Below are 19,939 nucleotides of genomic sequence, written 5' to 3' on the forward strand. Positions count from 1 at the left end.
TGGGCAGGCACCAAGTGAGCACTGTGTGCCAGACCCTCCCCCAGGAGCCCGGAGCCGAGACACCCACAGGGTACTGAGGCACAGAGCACATGCACAGCCCAGCCGGGACCCACCTGCTCTGCCTACGGGGCTGCAGTGGGGCCACAGCAAAGCCCGGGACACAGCATCCGGGAACACTGCCACATGCAGCTCTTCAGCACTGCCAGTGGGCAGGGGCCTTGTGCTGAGGGAACAGAGCAGGGAGCGGCAGCCACCTGACTTTGGCCATGAACTCGCTCTCCTCCAACCTGCCAATGAGAGGGGAGGCTGAGGCAGGCACAGGCCTCACTGGGCCCAGAGAGCAGGCAGGCAGGTACCAGGGAAATGGGACAGGGAAGGGCTCACTCATGTCCTGAATGGAACCTTGAAGCCAGGGGCAGCACATTGGGGCATTTTACACACACACCCCTAACCCGAGTCCTCAGCCCAGCCTTTGGCTGGGGCACAATGAGCCCATTTTACAGATGAGAAAACAGAGTCAGAAATGGCGCCTTCTTTCCCCCACACAGAGGCATAGGTAGAGTTGGACTGTGAATGCTGAGGACTCTACAGATTCTCAAGAGTCCAAGTGTCCATGTATGACCCAACTGACCACTCCCCAGGGGACCTGCCTCACCAGGTGCCACACCCCTCCCTTCAGATCCCCTCGCTGCAACTACACGTGTCCTCCCACTTCTTTAAATATAGGGCACCCCACCACCACCTTTGCACAGGCTTTTCCTCTGTTCCCCGTTTCCAGCCATTTAACTGCTATCCATCCCTCCCCTAAGGGAGGGTCTCCTCCTCCAGGAAGCCTCCCCATATTCCTTGGTCTGTGTAGCCTGTCTCAGCAGCCACATCATTTCCACCTGGTTCGCTGTCACCATCCCTGGGTGAGGCCCAGTCTTCCCTCACTTGAACCAGTACATCTCCCCAACCCCCCAGGCCATATCCCGGGGGGCCACGTGCTGTTCCCTGTGTAGGACCCGCCCTCTCTGGCTTCTCTGCCCATGTGTTCACTCCAATAGGGCCGTGTGCAGCCCCTGCTGAGCCCAGCTCTCCAGTCTGCACCAGTCCTAGGTTCCCTGAGGGGCATCTAGGTTGCCCTGGGGCAGGACACCTTGGGATCTGAGGTCCAGACCCACCAAGGGGTGAGTGCAGGCAGCTCGGCCCTGAGACCCCAGCAGCACCCACATCCACAGGGCTCCCGGCCACTGTCCAGCACAGTTCTGAGCCTGCTCAGGTTCCCCATCCTGCCCTCTGCCCACCATCCATGTCTTGGTTCCAAACTCAGTTTCTAGCACTCCCTGGTTATGGGGTCCAGAGCAAGCCACTGAACCGTTCTGTGCCTCAGTTTCCCACTCTGTAAACTGGGGAGAGGGACTGCACTACCACACAGGGCTGTAGTGGAATCAAGGGGACAACACAGGTGAAATGCTCCTCTCAGGCCCCAGCACGGGGCCTCACCCCACGGGAGCATGTCCGTCCCCTCCTTCACCAAAGCCACTCGCTGAGCCTGCTCCAGGCCTCGGAGGAAGCCCCTGACCCAAGCACTCCCGGAGGGAAAACAGCCCCGGCTGGGGCGGGGCAACCACAGCATCTCTCTGGGTTCTCTCGCCAGCCTCACCAAGGCTGGCCCGGCCAGGTGCTCCCCTGCCCAACGCTGGGGTCCTGAGACACCTGGGCCACTCAACCCTGGCACAGGCCAGCTGTGGCCCGCTCTGCCCACACCTGCCTCCCACCACGTCTGGCTCATTCTGCAACCTCCACTTGGCAGTTTTACTTCCCTCACCCCTCTCTGAGCCATGGCTGGGATTGCCAGGACCGCACGCCAGGGAGGCAGGTGCCTCCCAGCCCACAGCGGGGCCACACACTTGGTCTTCACCCCAGCCCTCAGGCTGCCAGGGCTGGCCTTGCCTGTACCCAGCCCAGACACCCTGCTGGGAGAATGGCACAGGACAGAGGGTCCCACGCACCCCCTCCATGAGGAACAGCTGGCGTTTATTCAGGAAAGCAGGCAGTGAGGCGAGGAGTGGGGTCAGCCTCAGAGGTCACAACTGCTGGGGCCAGATGTGTGGGGGCTGTGCGGGTAACAGGGAGACATGGGCAGTAGAGGGGACAGGAAACAATGAGGTGTGGTGGGAACAGGGTAGACACATCCAGTACGAGCTGGAAGGTCAGCCAGGAGGCTACCGCAGGGAGAAAGGGGGGTCGGGGGTGACTCGGCCACAGACGGCAGCCAGGAAAATTGGGAAACAGCTCAGGGCCGGCCGTGGGGAGGTGGGGGGAAGAGGTTCCTGGGGGCTGCAGGCCAGGGCTCACCCCACTCCTCTTGTGAGTCCCCTTCCTCTCCCTGCCTGCCCTGTTCCCAAGCCAAGCCACAGAGGGAAGTGTGGCCTCAACCTGGCTGGCAGTAGCCTAGTAGATGCAGGAAGGAGCATGGACTCAGGCTCACACACGGCCCTGGCCCAGGGTAGCAGGAGACACACCCAGGGCAGAGGCCAGTCTGGTCCCTTCCCTACACGCCTCTGCCCTGGATGGGCCTCAGCTCAGCTCAGCTCAGCACCCCCTCCTCATTGTGTGGCCCCTCCAGGCTCAACCCCTGCTGAGAAGACAACCCCTGGCCCGGGATCTCTAAAGGTTGGAGCTGCTATGGGCCTCAATGTCCCCGCATGGAACAATGGCCCTTCCTCCCAGCGCTGTCTGAAAGGTTAAATGAGAGACCATCACAGAGAATCTGTCCAGCACAGGGTACGAAATCAGTTCCCTTCCTGGGCAGCACTGGCCCCCTCACTGTGCTCCATATGCTTCCATACCCGCCACACCTCTCAGGGCCTTTGCACATGCTGTCCCTCCTGCCTAGAACACACTCCTCTGTCTCCTCAATTCTGTGTTCCGCTGCCTCCTCCTCCAGAAAGCCCTCTTTGGCCCCTAGATGAGGTCAAGGCCCCAAGAGTCTCCCCCCCACAGACCACAAACTCCACAAAGGCAGGAGGGTAACTGGCTTGCCCACTGCTGTGCATTCTCATTAAATACATGAGGACTAAATGACTGAGTGAGTGAGTGAATGAGACACAACCCTCCAGACTCTCAGTGACCACGCAGTGCCGTGGAGGGTGAGAGTCTGCCTTGAGGGCAGCGGATGCCCGTGGAAGCCCCTGTCTCAGCCCTTCGGGTATCGGCAAGTTTCCCAGAGGAGATGACGCCACAGTCTGAAACCAGAAACTTAAAACTGCAAGGTCCCCAGTGCCCACTTCAGAGAAATCTAGGGCTGGAGGGCTGCCCTGTGAGTACTGTGAGAAGACACCCTGACCCACAGGTCCAAGGCCCTGCCAAGTCCCCCTCTCCCCCAACCCAGCCCTCTCCCTTGGGGTCACCCCACCACCCACCCAGGGCTGCTGCCTCCTGCCCTGGTCACCCTGGTGGCAGTGCCGTTGGGGCTAAGGCAGCACTGGGCGCGCGGCTGCTCGGCTGAGCCGGGCAGCTGGCAGCAGCGCAGCTCCGAACCAGCTGTTTGGATGACAAACTGCGTTCAAGCTTCATTAGGGTAATCACGGGCTCCCCTCCCGGCAGCGCCGCGGAGCGCGACTGTCAACCTGAACTAATCAAACCCGGCCCCAGGACACCCGCCCGCCTGGCTGACAAGCCGCTAAGCCGCGGAGCCACCTTGCGCTGCACACTCCCGCCGAGCCCCATCCGCTGGGGCCCTGGAGAGATGCCTCAGAGACCCGTGGTGCTCCCTGAGAGTGCTCCCTGTGAGTCCCGCTGGGGAGGCGGGCAGAGAGCACGGGGGAGGGACAGTGCGGGACACGAGCAAACAGGCATTCTCCTTTTCTAGCTGTAGAATCAGCCTGTGGGAAAGTGAGCAGACCCATACCATGCAGCAGGAGGGGTGGAACCAGGCCCAAACCCAGGTCTGCCAGGGCCCCACCCCCACCCATTGTTCCCACTGCCTCCCCTGCCCTTCTAGGCCAGGCAGACTGAGCCTGGAGCTCTGAGGTCAGAGTGAGCTGAGTGGCCTAGGCCCAGAGCCCTGCACAAGGTGCAAAGGGGCCTTAGAGGACTCTGTAGATGCAGGGGAGGCAAGTGCCCTGCCAGGCGCTGGGGCCACAGCTCCAGCAGGCACTGCTGTCCAGGGATCAATCTGCCCTGCAGGAAGCCTGCTTACCTCTCTGCTCAGCTGGCCGGTCCTGGGGAACCTGCCCCACATTCTCAGAATCAGAAGCGGTGGGTCTGGCTCTTTCACACAACGACTGGGGAGAGGGGGCCCAGAGAGGAATAGCAGTAGAAAGAGTATGGTCTCACGGGGTCAGAACTGTGGCGTTTTGAGTAGTGCCACCAGCTGCAGCGCTGGCATCCCATATGGGTACCAGTTCGAGTCCCAACTGCTCCACTTCCAATCCAATTCCCTGCTAATGTGCCTGGGAAAGCAACAGAAGATGGCCCAGGTGCTTTGGCCCCTGCATCCGCATGGGAGACCCAGAAGAAGCTCCTGGCTCCTGGCTTCAGACAGGCCCAGCTCCAGCCATTGCAGTCATTCAGGGAGTAAGCCAGTGGACGGAAGATCTCCCTGTCTCTCCCTCTCTAACTCTGCCTTTGAAATAAATAAACAAATCTTTTTTTTTTTTTTAAAGTGTGGTCTTTAGAGGCAAATGGATCTTCACTCATTCACTCATTCCTTCACCCATTCACTCAACAAATACGAGCTAAGAGGCTGCTACACGTCAGGCACTCGGCGTTTGCTGAATGAACAGATGACTGGAAGGATGAGGGGAGGAATCACTGAATGATGCTGCGAATGCAGCCGTGAATTCAACAGCCACCGTCGCTGCCTCCTGGAGTCTAATGGGAGAGCGGACGCTTAACAGATAATTCAGTACCAGACACGGGCAGTGTAGGAGAAGCACAAATTAGCCTCGAAACAGCTAGCGGGAGGGCCCCACCCGGCCGGCGGGGAAGGTCCTCCAGACTCCCTGGAGGAGGTGACACTCCAGCTGGGCCCTGAGGGTGTAAGCCAAGCAGAGGAAAGTGAGGGCAGACAGGAGGAGGGAAAAGCATGTGCTAAGGTCCAGAGGTAGGACGGAGCTCAGGGCTCTTGGGGACAAAGTGTTCATCCATGTGGCTGAAGGGTAGTGATAAGTTCGGGGGCTGAACTGGCCAGGCCAGGGGGAGGAGTTGGGTGGGGACAAGCAGGGCAGTTTCTCTGAGTGCTGCGTAGAGTGGGCAAGACAGTTCAAATCCTAGTTCTGCCACCTTCTGCCAAAGCAACAGCACGTTCGATGCACGCGGACACAGTGCTGACGTAAGGGCGTGCGGTGTGGTTCCACTTACGTGAAGTGCAAAGACGGACAAAGCCGATGTCCACTGCTAAGTGTCAGAGGGATGCTGCTGGCAACAGATAGGTGATGACTGGGCAGGGTGCGGGGAGCCTCCTGGGGTGCTGGGGAAGTTCTAGCTCTGGAGATGAGTAGGGAAAACACTTGTCTACAGATGTGCACTTAGGACGTGTGTACTTTTCTGTATTCTATCTCTGGGGCCGGCACTGTGGTGTAGAAGGTTAAGTTGCTGCTTGCAACATGGCATCCCGTGTGAGAGTGCAGGTTCCAGTCCCAGCTGCTCCTCTTCCAGTCCAGCTTCTTGCTAACACACCTGGGAAAGCAGCAGAAGATGGCCCAAGTACCTGGACCCCTTCCACCCAAGTAGGAGACTCGGGTGGGGTTCTAAGTCCCTGGCTTCAGAATGGCCCACCTTGGCTATTGCGAGAATTTGGGGAGTGAACCAGCAGACAGGAGATCTTTCTTTTACTGTCTCCCTCTCTGTCACTCTGCCTTTCAAGGAAATAAATCTTTAAGAAAAAAACAACTAAGGACAAAGCCCCCCTCCTCCATTCTGCCTTCTTAGTAGCTTCTGCATCTCTAAGACAGGGCCAGTGGCGAGAGCTGATTTGTTGCCCGGTTGATGAGGCTGGGGAGCACCCAGACGGCACACAAGCCTGGCTCACAGCCACTGCACCGTGAGTGCAGGCCACACCAAAGCAGAAAGGCGCCTGGCTTCCCCCACAACTTGGACCCCTCAGGCCTCAGTTTCCCCATCTGTAAGAAGCCAGGGCTCTCCACCTGCCTCCCAGGCAACAGGGAAATGGTGTAAAAACTGCATACCAGGTTCTTGTGCCACAAACCTGAGAGCAGGGTACCTGGTTCCCAGGCGTTTCTCCTGGCTCTGCTCAGCAGACACTGTCGGCAGCTCACTGCCCAGGGTCACACACAGGGCTCTGCGGCAGAAGCCAGGTCTACAGGTGCCCAGTCTGGATCAGGCCGTTCCTGCTCACCTACTGTGTGCTATGTGCCAGGGCCAGCCTGGGGCCTCCCCACAGGAGGAGCATCAACCCCCCACAGTGGCTCTTCCAGGACAGGGGGAACCCCGACCAAGGGGCGGACAGCCAAAGCTGCCATGTGTGACATTACCCTTGACACTGCAAGGGCAGCACAGTCAGGAGCTGCTACACAACAGGAGGCAGGGAGACGCCTGCTCCCTGTCCAGAGCCTGAATACCTCCCCTGCATCTCCAAGGCCGTGGGTGGCCTTGGGAAATCACATGATGTCATTATGGCCAGGATTACTGCAGGAGGAGCTGTCCATGACTCTAGTGACCTGCGGGCTGTGCCTGCTGCCAGCTCCATTTTACAGAAGAGGAAACTGAGGCTCTGAGAGCTTCCATGTCCCAGAACTGCCCTGATGAGGGGTCAGTGGGGAGCTGGATGGCTGGGATCCCCAAGGGCAGCCCACTAGGTGCAGCTCAAACTCCCAGAGCGGGAGCTGGTGTGGTCTCTGGCCTGTCCTCCTGACCACTTGGTGGCTGCTCACTCACTCACTCAGCCAGTCAACAAACACCTACTGGGTACATTAGGCACCAGCCTAGGGGGCGGAGCAGGCAACAAGGCCGCAGGGATGAGGACTTCGAATCAACAACAGCCCCATCTGTTACACACTCAGCCAATGCCAGGATCCACAACAATGGCTCTGGCAACACACCCAGCGTCTGCTCTGTGCCAGATGCTGGGCTCACTAGGTCCCATGTCAGCTAGGCTTCTGCATGGCCTCACAAAGGGGATACTGTACCATTGTACAGATGAGTACACGGGCCTCCAATTCTATGCCATGCTTGACACCAGTCTCAGTCTCTGAGGGGGGCAGACATGACCCCAGCCACATGGGCTTAGTCCTGTCTGTCCAGTGAGTGTTTTAGCCTTTCGCACACCTCATCTAATGGGACCCTCACCCTGGCACTCAACAAGGATGAATCCCGCAGGGCCTCAGGATGAACCTGGACCTGAGGCTCCATGCCTGTCCTGTGTTTCAAGTCTGGCAAAGTATAATACTCAGGGTGACACACTCTCTGAGCCCATAACCCAGCATGACTTTGACTTCTGCCTATGCCCCTGGAATCTGGGCTCCATGGTCACCAGAGACTGTCTCTGCCTGCAGCGTCCTGCCCATATCAGCTCACCTCCAGCAAAGATGCTGGCCCTTTCTGTCCACCCCCCATCCCCCCTGGCATGGGGAGTAAGGGAACCAGAGAAGAGAGCAGCCTCACCTGGGCTGCTCTCCTCACTGCACCTCCCACAACTGCAGCATCCTCCCTCCGGTCAGGAATACATGCCCCCAACCACCAGTCTCCACTGCCCCACCCACCCCTTCCCTGGCATCCCTCAGCTCTCCTGCACAGCTCCACCCACACCCAGCACAGGACACACCTTTGTTTGCTGTGGTCCCTGCCGTGCTGGGAGCTCGTCAAGGGCCAGGCCTGGGGCTGCTCTATTCACAAGCCCAGTCCACCTCCCTCGTCCCCAGCGCTGTGTGTGGTGCCCAGCAGGGCTCCCGTATCCTTAGTAAGTGAATAATCTGCTGAGAGAACATTGGCAGAGAGGATGTGGAAATGACCCTGACCCTGAGCAGGCAGCAGGGGGGAGGGAAGAAGAGTTTCAGACAGAAGGCAAAAGTGTGGCTACGAGGGGGCTCCAGGGCCCTCCGCATGCAGCCACTGTGTGGCAGGGCCCAAGATGTGAGAATGAGAGACTAGCAGGATCGTGGAGAGGCTGTCGGGAAGCCCTTCCGGGTTCTAGCTCTAGGGCGGTGGCTCCCAGCATTCAGATCAGCCCCAGCCCAGCTCCAAGCCCCCAGGCTTGCCCATGGTGAGCAACCAAGGTCTGGGGCCAGCCACCCTCTCCCCTGCCCACAGGCAGTGTCCTGGAACCCACCTTCAGGCCCAGAAACCAGCCTGCCACCTGTACAGGCTGTAGCCTGTGACCTTGGCCCTGCTGGCATGGCCTCTTCCAGCCAAGCAAACCAGCTGGCGCGAAAAGACAGAGCAGCTTGGGTGAGCTCCTCACTGCGGAGGGCGGCTCAGCATGGGCAAAGGCCGTCACTCACATGCTGGCTCCGGCCTGCAGGAGGCGGCAGTGGAGGGAAAAGCTGGCTGTGTCCAGGGCAGCAAACGATTCTTATATCCCATGCTGGGCCCACCTGGCACACCCTGGCACGGCTCGGGTGGTCAGGTAGGAAAAACCACCTCCTCTCTCTCTAGGTCCTAGGCCAGGCCCTTGGCTCCCACCTCTCCTGCCCTTAAATGACCCCAGCTTTAACCACCAGCTCTGGTTGCTTCTAGAGCCTTCCACCCAGGTGTTCCCCAGCTTAGTCCTCTCCTCTTCAACCTCGCATTTCCCCAGATGTCTCCAGGTGCCACATCTAGGTTTCTTCCCTCCTCAGCCCTCCACACCACATGGACTCTCCCGGCTCCAGCCTCACTGCCTTCTCCCTCTGTCTCCAAGACACTCTAAGATTCCCCACCACAAGGAGAATAAAATCCAGGACCCTCCCTGGGCCCACAGCCCTGCTACTCCAGCCACGCTGGCCTCCCCTCCGCTCCTTGGCAGGCGCAGCTCAGAGCTGCACCAGGGCCTGTGCAGCTGCCTCAGCCCGAGGTGCTCTCCCCCTTGATCTCACCACAGCTGGTGCTCATTGACAGGTCTCAGCTCCAACGTTTTCCCTTGGAGAGGCCTCCCCAGAGCACCCCGGCTAGAGGTGCCTGCAAATCCACCCCAGCCTAGTCACCTCATCATAACTGCTCCTCTCTGCTCCTTGCCCACTGTCTCCTCATCACGACCACTACAGCTGGGGCTGGGCAGTCAGACTGTGTCCTCAGGTCCTTGTGTACTCTAGGCCAGGACTCTATGGCCTGTAAATCACACAAGCCCACTGCCCACTCAACGCACGGACTGCCATTCTCACCCAGTGATTCGATCTGGCCACGTCGGGACTTGCAGGACCACTCTGTATGGCGCCGCCGCCGGTCTGAGGCCCCTGGGATCTGGCCCTCACTATTTCTCCAGTCCTGCCACTGGGGCTCCCCCTTTCACTGATTCCCAAACCCACATTGTGCCACAGTGCTCTCCCTTTCCCTTCTCTGCTGCCAGCTCCACTTACCTCCCCCCTACCTTCTCTGAGCAGCCTACCTGCTGCTCCCCCAGCCCTCAGAATCTCCACTCCGCCTCCTCTGTCACTTCTGTTTACAAATCCTGGGCCACACAGAGTGGCCCCATAGTTGCCCTACATCCTGCACTTTCACCCCTCCAAACCGTTGGCCCTTGCCCTTCCCTCCTCCTGAGTGTTATTCCTCCTTCTCCCAGCTGGATGAACTCCTATTCATCCTTCAAGACCCAACTCAAAATGTCACTTCTCTCATAAAATCCTGCTTCATTCATCTCTTGCATTAGTCAAAAATCTATTGGTAGCAAAAGATACACAACTCAAAATAAGCAAAAAGACAGAACATGTCCATTCATGTACCTGAAAATCCCAGGGGTGGACTGGAGACCCACAGTCCCTCCATCTCAGCTCTGCCCCTCTCCACATAGTGATCACATATCCAAGAGTGGCCATCTGGGACATGGCTGTGGAAAAGGTCAGCCAGCAGTGCCACACTCAGCCTCCAGGTTCCACCAGGGCCTAGGGAGCGGGTCTCAGTCTGCATACTCAGCTCTAAGTCAAAGTTCCAGGGAACCCTCTGATTGGCTCAGACGGGACACATGTCCGCTTCTCAACCAATCACCGTGGCCAGGCTGACAGCTTGGGCCCATATGGGTGTCATGCTCACCCTGGGCAGCAGGGGGAGTGCTCCCAGGAAGAGAACCAGCGAGGGCCAGAGTACTCCCTCTGGGCCTCCACATGCCCCACACACCCACCACAGGATCTGCTACCCACCCAGCATCCAGGGAGCACACAGCTGTGCAGCACAAGGGAGTCTGTCACCCTTACAGCTGGGTCCCTGGTGCCCACCCAGGGATAGCCTAGGAGAGAGGCCTGAGAAACTTCTCGAGGAGACAGCCAGAGCCAAGCAGCTGTGTAATAATGGGTTAACAGTCACCCCTGGCAGGCAGCAGATCTGCATTTTCACAGAGGCCTCAGCGGGACACAAAGCTTAAATGGCAAAGTCGGAGGGAGGTGCCCAGGGGGCCCTCTGCAGAGCCCAAGCCCAGCAGCCCAGCCTGGGGGACCACTCGGCCAATCCCAAAGAGCTCGCTAAGGGGCTGCGAGTGGAAGGGCTGGGAAAATAATTACCGAGGAGGCCCGGGAGGGAGGTGGGGAGGCTGGCGAGAGGCTTAATGAAAGTGCTAACGCGTTAGTGATTCCTGCCTGCTCGGGGAAGGCGGAGGCAGACAGCCATGTTGCCAGCTCCTGCGACTGAGGCTGCCAGGCGGGACGGGTTGGGCACAGCACGAGGCGGCAACAATAGGCACCTCTTCATCATCTGCCTCTCAACACGTGACTTCCAAAGGGCAATCGTAATATATTAAAGTCCAGATGACAGGAGATTTCAACACAGCTCGTATTAAATCGGGCTGGAGTCCATTCGGATGCATTACAAATAGAATGGCTAAAACTCCCCTGAAAAGAAATCACCGGGCGGCTCAGAGATCCCCGGTGACCAGGCTGTCCGTTCCCATTTTCCAGACAGGACCCTGGGCCCCAGGAGGTCACCTGCAAGGGGTGGGGGCTGGGCTCTTCCCAGAAGCATCCAGCCCTTGGAGCCCTTCCCCCCCCCACCCTGCCATGAGCAGCCCCTCTCTCCCCACCCGTACATCTGTTCATTCCCAGAAGAGCTGGTTGAGACAGGCAGATGTCACGGCCCCTTTAACAGATGCCCCCACAGAGCCTGGACCAGAGCCAACCAGTGAGGCCACACCACAGGGGCTCCACCCAGGACTCGCACTCCTGATCCAGTGCTCGTCCTCACACGAGGTGAGCACTTACTGGTCCGTGCAGTCTGCACTGTGGTCTTCAGTTTAGAACATCTCACGGCGGCTCCAGGTGAGAAACCGGAGACACAGAGAGGGTGAGCGACATGCTCGGGCCACGCAGCTGAACGGCCCCAGAACCAGGACTCAGAGCCTGGGTTTCAGACTCCAAAAATGAGTGCTTTTTGTTCAAACATCCTGCAGGGCACAGGGAGCACCTGGCACCTCCTGCCTGGTAATGGAGAGATCTGGGACTGCGGAGAGCCCGTGCCAGGGTCCTCTGGGCAGCAAACTGTCGGCAGAGCCGCGTCAGGAGTTGTGGCAGCTGCCTGAGGCCAGTACTGACTCTGCTTCCACTCCACATCAGCCAGGCACTTAGCATAGTGTGATCCTGACTGTGCAAATGAGGAAACTGAGGCTGGAGGAAGCAAAACCACATGCCTCAGAGAGCGACCCTCAGGAAGAGACTGGCACAGCCCAAAGGAGACTGACGCATCCAGGGGGTGGTCCTGGCCTGGCTGCTGCCCACCCCAGCAGCAAGCAGACCCTTGGCCAGCCAGGTGCTTGGGGAGCCCGGTCGGAGGCACACACTTAAGGGAAGAGATTGCAGGTGTCAGCAGCCTGCACCCCTCACACTGCCCCAGGATGCCTGAATGAAGTCCAGGGCAGACAAGAGTGGATCTGGGGACGGGATCCAACCCCTGCAGCAAAGGTCCCCCACTCACCCTGTCGACAGCCTGGTCTAGGGGACCCAGTAGGCCAGGAACTCAGTGACTATCAGGGTCCCCCCACATCAGGGTCTTTAAGAAAAGACTACAGAGGCCGCCGCTGTGGGGCAGTGGGTTAACGCCCTGGCCTGAAGCGCCGCATCTCATATGGGCGCCGGTTCTAGTCCTGGCTGCTCCTCTTCCAATCCAGCTCTCTGCTGTGGCCCGGGATGACCGTGGAAGATGGCCCAAGTCCTTGAACCCCTGCACCAGCGTGGGAGACCTGGAGGAAGCTCCTGGCTTTGGGTCGGCGCAGCTCCGGCCGTCACGGCCATCTGGGCAGTGAACCAGCAGATGGAAGACCTCTCTCTCTGTCTCCACCTCTCTCTGTAACTCTTTCAAATAAATAAAATAAATCTTTAAAAAAAAAAAAAAGAAGAAGAAGAAGACTACAGTGGCCAGCATTGTGGCATAGCGGGTAAAGCCACCGCCTGCAATGCTAGCATCCCATATGGGAACTGGTTCGAGCCTCAGCCGCTCCACTTCTGATCCAGCTCCCTGCTAATGTCCTGGGAAAGCAGCAGAGGATGCCTCAAGTGCTTGGCCCCCTGCACCCATGTGAAACTCCTGAAAGAAGTTCTTGGCTCCTGGTTTCAGACAGGCCCAGTTCCAGCCATTGCAGCCATCTGAGGAGTAAACCAGCAGATGGAAGATCGAAATCCCCCCACCTCTCCTTTTTTTCTCTGTAACTCTGCCTTTCAAATAAAAAAATCTTAAAAAAAAGACAAGACCATCAGTTCTGCCTCGATGGGCCCCTTGACACCTTCCAGATACCCCAAAGGAGGGAAGACTCCTTTCTAGGGGCCCTAGTAGGTCCTGCAGCCCCGCCCCCATCTGTTCCTGGGTCTGCTGCCTCAGGAGAGCTACGAAAGGGTAAGGCCACGTCTGGACTCCTTCTGTGGGACAAGACTTCTGTGCGGGAGGTTGTCGTAGGTGAATGAATGAGTGAACAAATGACAAACCAGTGCCTACCCACCTGCTGTGCAGTCACTTCCCACGGCGGCCCAGCAGCCATTTCTGTCCACCAAAGGGACCCCGAATGCATGAGACCAACCCTGGCCCACAGCTATCACCAGTCAAGGAAAGCAGGCCTGGAGGGCCCAGGGAGTCCCCAGTTTCAAAGCTGGGCAACTGTACCCCAGCCTCAGCCTCTGCCCTATCCTCATTTCAAGTCCACGCAAGCCATCCCCTCCCCACCCCACCCCACCCTGCCCTGAGGGGCACGGTCATGCCCATTCTACAGACAAGGACCTTCAAGTGCAGAGCGGCCGAGGCCCCAAGCCAAGGTCACACACAGTCATGAGGACGCACAAGGTCTCAACTGAGCTAGCGCCTGCAATCCTTCATCATCTCTTGCACACGCCAAAGCTGCCTCCTTCCCCATCATCAACGCAATAAAGGAGGGGAGGGAGGGGAAGGGGAAGGGGAGGAGGGAGCCCCCCGCTCCAGCCCGCAGCAGGCTCCTTTCTGGTCAGGGGAAAAGCCTCTAATGAAGGCCCCGCAGATGCCGCTGAGCCGGCGGTGTCAGCCTGGGAGCCCCGCGGAGCTGTGGGGCGAGCGTCTCTGCTCCCAATTAGCACACAGGTCCTCCATCAAAGCGCACGCCTGCTGCCAGGAGCAGAGGCCAGAGGGACGGCCCTCCTAGCAGTGGGAGGAGGCCGCAGCTCTCCAGCGGGCCCTGGCCTCTGCCCCTTGCCTTTTCTGTGGTGGGAGTATGAGGCCCCCAAGCCCCCCACTCACTCACACCCTCTCCAATCAGCCAGCTCAGGGCAGACGCCGTCACCCCGGGGGACGCGCTAATGAAGATGGCCGACATTAATCTCTTCCCTCTCCCGACAGGTCAATTTATAGTACCATGGGGAGCCCTGGCGCTTGGCCAGAGGGCCTGACATAACTCTCCTGGTTTCCCAGGAGGACATGGGGGTGGGCTTGATGGGGAGAGGGGGTTGGAGGCCCCTCAAACAGGGCAGGGAGGGCCCCCCACCTGAGCACTGCCCTCGGCTGGTCAGGTAGGAGAGGACCTTGGCCTCTGCACTGCACGGCTGCAGGTCAAGTCCTGCAGGTACCTGGGAGCAAAGCCAGCCCTAAGCCCCTCAGCCCAGGAGACCCCAGGGAGGCAGGAGACTTCGACTCTGCTCCTCGCCAAACCCAGTGGCATTCTGAGGGCTCTCAGGAGCTAAGATGCTCTGCTTCTACCAGACTGCCCAACATTCATTCCTCAGAGATCACCAGGGAAGCCATGCTGGGCCTGGCCCTAGCTGGGCCCTGGGGACACAGCTCCCCGTCCTCAGTGCAGTGGCGGAGGACAGCACGGAAGCGGCCCACCATGCTGAGAGCAATAATGGAAGGGTTTGCCTCTCCCTGGGAGGACCACAGAGAAGTCCAGGGATGAGCAGCGTAGGGGCTGGAAGTCACGAGAGGAGGTGTGCGGGGAGGACCCCTAGGACCAGGGGACATCAGCTCACGGCAGATCAAGGTTGAAGAGATGGGCAGGGCAGACCACGGGCAAGCCCAGTCTCAAGAGACAGCTGAGGAGTTTGGCCTAGTTTAGGTTCATGGACGGCTGAGCAGTTCACAAGCTCAGCGCTGCATTTACAGACAGCTCTGGTAATGGTGTTGCAAGACGATGGTCACAGGAGTCCATGGGCCTGGAGTCTCGGGTTTGGGTCCTGGGTGGCAGTGACACCACAGGCCTGGAGGAGGATTCAGAATTGGGCCTGATGCTAAACTTAAGAGGCTGGGAAGGTCCCAGCAGGCCCCCTAACCCAGGCCTGGGCTTGGAAGAAGTCAGGCCCCAAATGCTAGCTCTGGGTTCAAAATTCTGAGTAGGGCTAGACTCCTGCTGGAGGGAGTTTACTTGGGCAGAGGGGAAGCAGAGGCCTGGCACGTGCTGGGTGTGGGGCCAGGCAGGCCCCTGATGCTGGACAGAGCCCTTCTGTGGGAAGCACATGGGAGGCTGCCCCCCCCACCCCACCCCAGGCCCAAGCCCAGCCCTGACTCTGCACACACTCGTGTGCTCCATGAATCCCTGCTTTAAGAGGCGACCCTGAACCCAGGCTCCAGGCCCTCCCCACCTCCCACCTGCCTTCTTGCAGGGCTGCCTACCAGGTCTCCTCTAATCCCCTCTGTAACCTGGGAGTGTCCCTTTCTTCCTAGGCTGGAGACTCAAACCCCAAAGAGCCAAGACTTCTTTAAAACCTCTCAGAAGGCACCAGCGTCGGGGTCCAACTGACCCCAAAGCAGGAGAAAGAACAAGGCTGAAATGGAAAACCCAAACGCCAACAGTAGCTGCGTTATGGGGGTGGGACAATGGAAGATTTTTTTTTCTTCTTTTCGACAATGAAATATTCATAGCTCACTCTGTTGCTGTGTGTGCCCTGGAGGGGAGAGCAAAGCTGTCACCACCAGCTGCCCCAGGGGCAAATCCTGGCTCGGACACTTCCTAACTGGGGACCCTGAGCGAGCTATTTGCCCTCTCTTAGCCTCCGTTTTCTCATCTGTGCAATGGGGACAAACACCCCCACTTATGCAGAGGAGGTCCTGGCTGGCGCACAGTAGGCACGCAGTAAGTGCCAGCCTTTGAGCATCACGCCCCCGCGGCTCTCGCAACCTGTCCGGCCTCCAGAGGGAACTTGAGACGCCCCCACGTGCCAGACGCCGGCGCTGGGCGGGCCACCAGGTCCCGGGACGGTGCCCACACCCCCCCGCCCCCGCCGCGCCCGCGGTGCCCCCTTACCCTGGCGGCCGGAGGGCCGGCATCGGTCCCGCAGGAGAGCCCGGGCAACGGGGCCGGGCTCCGGAGCGCGGGGCGCGGGCGCGGGCAGGGCGCGCGGGGGCGCGGGCCGCGCGCTCCGGGCCGTGCGCCCCGCGGCCGCCGCGTCCTCGCCTCCAGCGCGGGCCCCGCGCGCCCCGGCCGGCCCGGGGGCAGGCCCTGCGCAGCGCCGCGCCGGGTGGGGGGCGGGCCTCGCGGGCCCTGGAGAGGCGCCCGGGCGGCGCGGGCTCCCGGCGGGCGCGGGCGGCGCCGCTGCGGTGGCCCCGCTGCTGAGTAGTGGGACGCGATTTACTGGCTGCAATTCCCGGCGCCCCTCGATGGCACTTAAGAGAGACCGGGAGGGAGCCGGGGAGAGCGGGCGGAGGGCGGGCGGGCGGGCGGAGGAGGGGCGGCGGGAGCCGTGCGCGCCGGCGGGGGAGGGGCGCGGGCGGGGGCGGGCGGGCGGGAGGTGGGGAGAGGCCCGGATGGAGGCGGCGGGCGGCCGCGGCGCGCCGGGCTGGGGTAGGGGGGGCCCTGCCTCCAGCCCCCGCCCACCCGCGCCCAGCCCCCAACGCACCGGCGCCGCTGGCGGGGGGGGGGGGTAGGCCAGCTCCCCTTCACCGGCCCGCCGCACCCCACGCCTTCCAAACACCCCAGCGGCCCACCCTGCCCTACCTTCTCCCCGGCACAGTCCCCCCCCACTCCGGTCTGCACCACCCTTTTGCTCCAGTCAACCCCGCCACCAGAGATCAGAAACTCTTGGCCCGTGGGCCCACTCCAGCCTGAAGCCATGCTTGGTTTGGCACCATAGCATTTTTTGTTTTTAATTAGAATTAATTCCCATCATTTAAAAACCAGGAATTTTCACATGAAAATCCACATATCAGCTCTCAGTTTGCAAAAGAGGCTCGGACATCCCCCTCCCGCATTGCTGCTCCGCAGGGTCGGCACCAGACCCACCTGCCCGCCCCAGGCCTGCGTTCTCAGTCCTGCACCAGGCTTGCATGCCCCAGTGCCCCTGCAGCTCCCTCTCGGAGGGATGCCTGCCCCACCCTTGAAGGCCTCTCTTCTGGGAAGCCTCCCTCTCCGCGCCCACAGCCCTAGGGGGAGGTGGTGGCGCCTGCCCCACTGCCTGCTTCCTCGCTGGCTGGCACCGTGGCCTGCGGCTGCGTGCTCACCACAGGGCTGCTGCTCTCTGGCTGCAGGCTCCCTCCATCCTGGCTCCAGGCCTGGCCCACAGTAGGCGCTCGGTAAGTGTTGGCTGAGCGGCAGCTGAAGAAGAAGGGCCAGGACTGGGAATCCACGAGGAGGCCTGGGCCATGGCGGGCACCAGGCATGTCCCTACAGCTGACATGCATTTTAAAAGCCCCAAATGTTCGCTCAGGGCAGCACCCTCCAACCAGAGAAGCCAGTGGTTCCCACGCTTGTTTTCTCCACCTTGATCCCACCGCCAAGACACCTGGGCCTCTCTTGCCACTGCCCTCAGGTTGGCATCAAATCCCTCCCTGAAGGTGCGATCCGCCTAGGGTGTCCAGGAAGGGGAGGGGAGGTCCAGCTGTGCGTCCCTGACACCTGCAAGGTCATGGCCGGACCTCCGGGCCACCGGGTCTGAGGGCAGCAACTAGCTGGTGCCCCTGGGGCAGGAAAGGGGACAGAACAGCCCAGATGTCCCACCCCAGGCCCCAGGGTGCCCTCCCACTCTGCTGCCTCCTGAGGAGATGACGACGGGGAGCTGGGCAAGAGCTGCCCCTTCCCAGCCATCAGGCACTGCACAGATTTTACCAGAATCTGGCAGTGTCACAGACCCGGCCGGATCCCAGACAGCAAACAGGCTCAGAGGGGGTGACCCTGCCAAGGTCACAAAAGTGGTATGGCATTAAGCCAGGAACCTGCATGGCCTTCCCCAGCACCCTGCCCCTAAGAGAAGGGAAAGCCCTTTAGGACTGGATCCAGCGCTGAGCGCAGGAGGTGAGACTGGTCTGAGTGGGAGAGCCAGGCACCTGCATCCCGGAGCTGGCTGCAGAGGAGTCTCTCCCCCGAAGCTTTGCACAGGCTGCTCAGGTGCCATTCACCTGTCCCCAACTCAAACACACCCTCCCCACAGTGGCCCAGCCAGGTGCCCCCTCAGTGAGGGGGCCGGGAAGCAGCCCTAGCTCAAGAGCCGCAACCACACACAAGCCACATCCCACCTTCCTGGGCCTCAGTGTGCCCATCTGTGAACTGGGAGAGTGAGCCCAGCCTCAATGGGCTTTTGAGAGCACAAATAAAATGCAGACTAGTGAGGAGCGTGGAGAGCCAGGAGGACAAATGCGTAGGCTCTGGGGCAAGCAGGGCTCCCACCCCCAGCTCTGATGCTCCAGCTTGGGGCTTCAGTCTCCTTATTTGTGGAGGTGCAGGGGCACATCATGCATGACAAGCCCTACTGGCTTAAGACTAATAAGGCTGACACGGGACGGCGCACGTAGAATACTCGGCAGTCCTAGGTCTCACGACTCACAACCTTGATGCCGGACACAGGAAAGGGAGCAGTTAGAAGCCTGGGTGGGCTTCACAGGGTCCCCCACCCCGAGGAGCTCCACTACAGCGGCCTGTGTGGTGCGGGACAAGTTAGTTAGCCTCAGTTAGCCTCAGATACCCTGTCCATAAAATGGGGCAATAGCAACAGTTCCACCTTATCAGACTGTGCTAGGGATTAAATGAGATAACTCAGGCCCTTAGAACAGTGCCTGGCACCTGTAACACTCAAAGAAAAATTAGTGCCGGGCTCAGAGAGGCTGTTCTCTCCCCAGGAGATCTCAAGGCCTGGGTTTTAGTTCAGAAAATTCTCAGGTCTACGTTCAGATTCCAGCCCTGCCAGCTGGGGCCCCTGGCAGACCTCGGTCTCCTCAGCTGTAAAACGGCACAGCAGCACCTGCGGCAGCCGCCTCTCCAAGCTGTGCCTGTGACGCGCCCTCCCACTGCCTCTCACCAGCTCCAGGATGAAATGCAGGCAGCTCAGCCAGAGACCTCGGCCACAGCCCAGCAGGGGCCAGATGGGGACATCTGACCCAGGGCAGCTCCTTCTGGGCAGGTCCGGGAGCCCCAAGGCTGCCTCGGCTACAGGTCTTGGTAGCAGTGACTGGCAGGTGGTCAGGGGATCAGCTGAGCCTCCCGAGGCCCAGGCGTGCTCCTGAGGCCTCTGGAGAGAGGGACGAAGGACCCTCAGGGGGCCTTCCGCAACACCCCCAGCTTCAGTAGTCCTCAGCTCCCCTGTGTAACTCCCTCTGTAGCGATGATCACTGTTTAAAACGACCTGTATTCACCAGTGGAGTGATCGGCTTTCCCCTTCCCCCACAGGTCTGTCTGCTCTAACCCCAGCATCTGGAACAGTGCCAATGCACAGTAGGTGCTCAACAACTGTGTGCCCTGAATGAGAGCCCTCAGATGGCAACGCTGAGCCAGAAGGACGCGGCCCCCCTTGCTGGGAGACAGCCCGGTCCAGCTGTTGGCCCTGGTTCTCTCTCTCACCCCGCAGCAGGGGCCAGGAGGCTGGGAGTCATTTCTACTTTGAAGCCCGGAACGTGTCACTAGCTCTGCAGTGCCACAAGGCTTCTTGGGCAAGGGAGGGACCTGGGCAATGTTCTTGCTCACAGCTCATTCCAGGGCTGCCTGGTGACAAGACAGCGCTGCAGGCCCAGGGACCCACCCTGGAGCCCAGCAAGGCTTCTCCTGCCTGCCCACCCCCAGGCCTGGGGGTGCATCCCAGCGGAGCCCCAGGATGTCATCTGGGGGCTGGGCTCCCGGTCCTAGCCTCAGCCCCAGCCCTTCACGTGTGTGTGGCACTCCCCCGTTACAGTTTACAAAGTGCGTTCACAGACATTATCACGTAGGCTCCTAAACGCCCCCTAAAAACCACAATAAATCTCTCGCTCTGGCTCGGGAGCCCACCGGCTGCTGCTGTGTAATCAGCGAGCTGAGAGGCCTCGGGGCCTAGAGCCTGCCAAAGCCGACTCGGCGCCAGCAGGGGCAGAGGGGGGTCCACGTGGGCGGGTGGCAGGTGGCGGGTGGCAGGCCCAGCTGGGGCGCTGCGGGAGCTAGGAGCAAGCCTGAGGCCCAATCCTGCAAAGGCAA

At 60.2% G+C, this 19,939-nt stretch overlaps 1 protein-coding gene across 2 annotated transcripts in view; it reads right to left on the reverse strand.

Moving 5' to 3' along the window:
* TCF20 (transcription factor 20) overlaps window positions 1-19,939 on the reverse strand; it is a 183,637-nt gene that overhangs the window by 146,575 nt on the left and 17,123 nt on the right. Inside the window, exon 1 of one of the 2 annotated variants that reach the window (XM_051834095.2) lies at window positions 15,815-15,934. The exons of the other annotated variant lie outside the window; for it this stretch is intronic. The gene's annotated coding sequence lies outside the window, so the exon portion shown is untranslated. Of the gene's footprint in view, window positions 1-15,814; window positions 15,935-19,939 lie in introns of those variants that run through there. 2 annotated transcript variants of the gene reach the window in all.

This window comes from Oryctolagus cuniculus, chromosome 11 (genome assembly GCF_964237555.1).
Source record: "Oryctolagus cuniculus chromosome 11, mOryCun1.1, whole genome shotgun sequence".
Classification (NCBI taxonomy): Eukaryota; Metazoa; Chordata; class Mammalia; order Lagomorpha; family Leporidae; genus Oryctolagus; species Oryctolagus cuniculus.